General features: G+C 36.6%; 1 long non-coding RNA gene across 1 annotated transcript in view; it reads right to left on the bottom strand.

The window, feature by feature from the left end:
• Window positions 1-335: 335 nt before the first annotated feature.
• The window catches only part of LOC123332434, a 28,663-nt gene continuing 22,998 nt past the window's right edge, over window positions 336-6,000 (bottom strand). The window contains exons 2-3 of the long non-coding RNA XR_006549223.1: window positions 5,838-5,989; window positions 336-376 (exon numbers count right to left, since the gene is read on the bottom strand). This is a non-coding gene — a long non-coding RNA (uncharacterized LOC123332434). The remainder of the gene's footprint in view (window positions 377-5,837; window positions 5,990-6,000) is intronic.

Genomic DNA, 6,000 nt, shown 5'->3' with positions numbered 1-6,000 from the left:
TTCTTTCATAAGGTTTCACTGGTGGGTCAGATGTAAATAACCATCTGCAATGTGGGAGACCTGGGTTCAATCCTTGGGTTGGGAAGTCCCCCGGAGAAGGTAATGGCTACCCATTCCAGTATTCTGGCTGGGAGAATTCCATGGACAGAGGAGTCTCGCAGGCCCCAGTCCATGGGGTCGCAAAGGGTTGGACACAACTGAATGACTTTCGCTTTCAAGCTTCCCAGGTAGCTAAGGTAAAGAATCCAACTGCCAATGCAGGAGACCTGGATTTGATTCCTGGGTCAGGAAGATACTCCGGAGAAAGAAATAGCAACCCACTCCAGTATTCTTACCTGGTAAATCCCATGGACTGAGGAGCCTGGCAGGCTAGAGTCTGTGGGGTTGGAAAAGAGTCGGAAATGACTTAGTGACAAAACAACAAAAACAATCCTTTTTTCCAACAGCATCCTCACTGAAATCACCTATGAAGTTCTATTTGCAGCAGTAGCGTGTTATCTAGTATGCATCTCAAAACTAGTTCAGTCTCTAACCATTATCCTGTCCCACACCCACTTCCATGTATTTAGGTATTTGTTACAGAAGCATCCCTACTTCTCAGAACCAATTTCTGCATTAATGTGTTCAGGCTGCTATTTTAGCAATACCATTAACTGGATGGCTTATAAAAAGCAGAAATTTATTATTTAGATTCCTGGAGACAGCATCCATCCTCAAACTCTTTCAAAAATTTGAAAAGGAGGAAAGATTTCGAAGCTCATTTAGGAGGCCAGCATTATTTCAACACAAAAGCCAGACAAAGACACAACAGGGCGAAATGAACAAAACACTAGAGAAAAAAATCATCAACAAACAGTAGTAAATCAAATTCAAAAGCACATCAGAAGAATTATACATAATAATCAATTGAGATTTATTCTTGGAATGAAAAGGTGGTTCAACATAAGAAAATTAGTCAATAAACTTTGTCATATCAACAGAATAAAGGACAAGAAACATGTGATTAGCTCTTGATGTATAAAAGATATTTGACATAACACCCTTGTATGATAAAAAATACTTAATAAACTAAGAATAGAAGGAAACTACCTTAACAAAATAAAGATCATACATGAAAAAATACTACAGCTGACATCATACTTTATGAGAATAGGCTGACAGATCCTTTTCTCCAACATCAGAAAAAAGGCCAGGATGTCAGCTGTTACCACTTCTCCCCTACATGCCGCTGAAAGTTCAAGCAATCAGATAGAAAAAAAAATCATATCCAAACTAATAAGAAATAATCAATTTATCTCTGTTTACATAGGGCATTATTTTTTCATGTAGAAAACCCAAAGATACACACACACAAACTGTTAGAACTAATAAATTAATTCAGCAAATTTGCAATATACAAAGTTATTATGCCCCATTATGTCCTCCAAATCAGTTGCATTTCTATACATTAACAATCCAAAAGTAGAATTAAAAAAGCAATTCCATTTACAATATTATCTAAAAAATAAGATATAAAGGGAAAAACCTAACCGAGGAAGTGAAAGAATTGTACTTTGAAAACTATAAATCATTGCTGAAAGAACCTGAAGACACTGATGAGTCTATTTGCAGAGAAGGAATGGAGATGCAGATGTAGAGAATGGAGGTGTGGACACAGCGGAGGAAGGAGAGAGTAGGACGAATGTAGAAAGTAGCACTGACATATAAAATCTGTCATGTGTAAAATAGATAGCAGGTGGGAAGCCAAAGAAAGGCAATGCCAAAGAATGCTCAAACTACCGCACACTTGCACTCATCACAAATACTAGCAAAGTAATCCTCAAAATTCTCCAAGCCAGGCTTCAACAGTACATGAACTGTGAACTACCAAATTTTCAAGCTGGATTTAGAAAAGGCAGAGGAACCAGAGGTCAAATTGTCAACATCCTCTGGATCATCAAAAAAGCAAGAGAGTTCCAGAAAAACATCTACTTTTGCTTTATTGACTATGCCAAAACCTTTGACTATGTGGACCACAATAAACTGTGGAAAATTCTGAAAGAGATGGGAATATCAGACCAGCTGACCTGCCTCCTGAGAAATTTGTATGCAGGTCAAGAAGCAACAGTTAGAAATGGACATGGAGCAACAGAAAGTTTCCAAATCCAGAAGGAGTAAGCCAAGGCTATATATTCTCACCCTGCTTATTTAACTTATATGCACTACATCATGAGAAATGCCAGGCTGGATGAAATGCCAAGCTGGAATCAAGATTGCTGGGAGAAATATCAATAACCTCAGATATGCAGATGACACCACCCTTATGGCAGAAAATGAAGAAGAACTAAAGAGCCTCTTGATGAAAGTGAAAGAGGAGAGTGAAAAAGTTGGCTTAAAACTCAACATTCAGAAAACTAAGATCATGGCATCCAGTCCCATCACCTCATGGCTAATAGATGGGGAAATAATGGAAACAATGAAAGAATTTATTTTTTGAGGCTCCCAAATCACTGCAGATGGTGACTGCAGCCATGAAATTAAAAGACACTTGCTCCTTGGGAGAAAAGCTATGACCAACCTAGACAGCATATTAAAAAGCAGATACATTACTTTACCAAGAAAGGTTCATCTTGTCAGAGCTATGGTTTCTCCATTAGTCATGTATGGATATGAGAGTTAGACTATAAAGAAAGCTGAATGAAGAAGAATTGATGCTTGTGAACTGTGGTGTTGGAGAAGACTTTTGAGAGTCCGTCGGACTGCAAGAAGATTCAACCAGTCTATCCTAAAGGAAATCGGTCTTGAATATTCATTGGAAGGACTAATGCTGAAGCTGAAACTCCAATACTTTGGCCACCTGGCGTGAAGAACTGACTCATTGGAAAAGACCCTGATGCTGGGAAAGATTGAAGGCAGGAGGAAAAGGGGAAAACAGAGGATGAGATGGTTGGATGACATCACGGACTCAGTGGACATGAGTTTGAGCAAGCTCCAGGAGATGGTGAAGGACAGGGAAGGCTGGCGTGCTTCAGTCCATGGGGTCAAAAAAAGTAGGACACAGCTGAATAACAACAACAGTCACTGTAGAAAACAATATGAAGCTCCCTAAAAAAATTAAAAGTTACCATATGTTCTAGCATTCCCACTTCTGCATATATATATATATGTATATATATACACACACTCAAAATAATTGAAAACAAGATTTCCAAGAGATTTTGCACACCCATTTTCATTATAGCATTGTTCATAGTTTTCATGAGGAGGACCCAACCCAAATGCCCACCAGGGTATGAATGGAGAGAGAAAATATGCTATATACATATGATGAAATATTTTTCATCCCTAAAAATGAAGGAAATCTTGTCACATTTTGCCACGTGGGTGAACTTTGAGGACATTATGTTAAGTGAAATGAACAAATCATATTGCATAATTTCATGTATATAATGTATCTAAAATAGCCAAGTTTATAGAAACACAAAATAAAGTGATAGTTTCCAGGAGCTTTGGAGAAAAACATAGGGGAGTTGTTGTCAATGGGCATAAAGTTTTATAAGATGAAAACATGTGCTAGAGATTTGTTATATAACAGTGTAAATATACTTAGAACTACTGAATTGTGCCCTAAAAATAGTTAAAATTATAAATTTTATCTTATGTGTTTTTCACTACAATTTGAAAAATGAGTCACAAACCTGAAAAAAAGGAGTATTCACTAATTCTGCTTCATTGTTAGCGCAAAGGAAAACACTTGACATTTGAGATATTTTTTTCCTTTTTGGAAGAGATATGGGTATTCAAAATTCAAAAACAAAAACACAAACGTCATTTGTGGAATTATATAAAAGGTGTGTTCTCTTATGTTTTATATGTAGAAGTGAAGAGGGTGAATATGTTGTTTTCTGTTTTAATGTTCTATTGTTAGAAGAATATAAGAAATCAAATCTTATCATCAGTACTTAAAGGTCATCTTATTTGACTTCTAAAGCAACTGAAAAATATCTACAAATTCTGATAACTGCAATTTCTATTGAAATGACTTCATTGTAACTAATTTCTTTTGGAATTAGTTTAATATTTAAAGTTTTTAAAATGTTTGATATTCAGTATTCACCTATCTTTCTATCCATTGGTTCTAGTCTTCATAATTACATAATGAAATTTTACTCTCCATGTTATGACAATATTTCAAACGTGTAAAGGTAGACTATACATCCTCTCTGCCCTAAACCAACATTTATTTACCCTGAGGAATACACTGACTCACCGACTGGCCTACATTGGCATCGCTGACTCGATGGTCATGAGTTTGAACAAGCTCCAGGGGCTGCTGATGAACAGGGAGACCTGGTGTGCTGCAGTCCATGGGGTCGCAAAGAGTCAGACACAACTGAGTGACTGAACTGAACTGATACAATGAGGCTCCTTATTTACATAATGTATACATGTTTTGTCTTATCAGCTGAGTCCTCTTTTTGTAACTGTCCAGTTTGTTAAATTAAGAATGTTATTAATCATAAAGAAGACTGTTGCCTTAACTTTCCCTTGGCTTGTAGGACTTCAGCAGGCTGCCCCTCCATTTCAGTTCTAGGGTCACCATAATCAATTGGCCAGTGTCATAGGTTTCCATGAGTCAGACTTTCTGATTACAATTTTGGCTTCATTGTTCATTATAGCTACCAGCCCATCTCGTCTTTGGGGACTAGGTGTGGGTCCCTGTTTCCCAGGAATTCCATCATCCTCACTGAGTTTGGGGAAATCCAGTTTGATAGCAGCAGTTCCCAATGTGATTTTCTACAGATATGAGCTACCATAAAGCTTTTCAAGGATGGTGGACTCCCCTCTCAAGTCATGGTAAAGGATTCACTGGATTCTGGAGATACACATTTTAATCTGTACAAGAGCTCATTAACAATGCAGATTTGTAACTTGAATCTTAAAGATAACAAATCAGAAGTGGGGGGGGCACTCTGGAATCTCCCCAAGTGATTCTAATACATATCCATTGTGACCTGCCCGCCTCCCATTTTTTGTCTCATTTCAATATAACGGCAAGCATGGACCCATGGATAAGTGATTCCCTAGAATGCTGATGGTCATTAACATCTTCCAGCGCTCCTTCCCTATTGCAAATTGCTACTTACCCCCTTTTGAGGTAACCACAGTCTAGAAATATGTCTGCTGCTTTTGTAAAATATAATTTTACTATAAAAACATTTTAAAAATCTTAAGTAAACTTTTTTTCGGTGGTTGTTTTATTTATCATTATATGCATGGATATAACCTTGTGGGACTAGCCCACACAAACTATATTGCTAAGATTGACCCATATGGTTTGATACATTTGTTTTGGCTATTACATAATAGTCTATTGTGTGAGTACACCACAGTTAATTTACCCATTCTTCAGTGATAGACATTTTGATTGTTTCCAAGATCTTTCTAATAAAAACAGGACTGCATTAAACTTTTAAACACATGATTTATGTTGAGCATTTATAAGAGTTTTCTTGGATATGTTACATTTCTACCTATAATGAATAAGAGAGTCTTCATTCATATCATCTACAAATATTAGTATTTGAAAGTTTCTTAAGTAATGGTAATTTAATAGGTGTAAAATATTATTTCTTTAGAATTTCATTTACATACCTCATTCAAGTGGTTAAAGATATCTTTTAAACATTTACTAACCATGTATGTATTCTCCTTTATGGAATGCCATTCTTACCTTTGGAGGATATTTGTCCTGTAACTATTTATATCTTACTCTTTATTACTTTATTGTATTACATTTGTATTTGTCACACGACAAAATACCACAAACTCAGTGGCTTAAAGCATCAGAAACTTACCACCTCACAGTTTCTATAAGTCCAAAGAGTAGTAGATTGTGGCTGGATTACTTTGTTCAGGGTCTTACAGATTGAAATCCAGGTATCAACCTTCTCAGAGACAGAGTTCTCTCTTTCAACCTCACTTGTTGGCAGAATTCACTTCTTTGTGCCTGTGTGACGG

The sequence above is a fragment of the Bubalus bubalis genome, chromosome 3, assembly GCF_019923935.1.
Source record: "Bubalus bubalis isolate 160015118507 breed Murrah chromosome 3, NDDB_SH_1, whole genome shotgun sequence".
Classification (NCBI taxonomy): Eukaryota; Metazoa; Chordata; class Mammalia; order Artiodactyla; family Bovidae; genus Bubalus; species Bubalus bubalis.
This window is presented reverse-complemented; position numbering and strand designations above follow the sequence as displayed.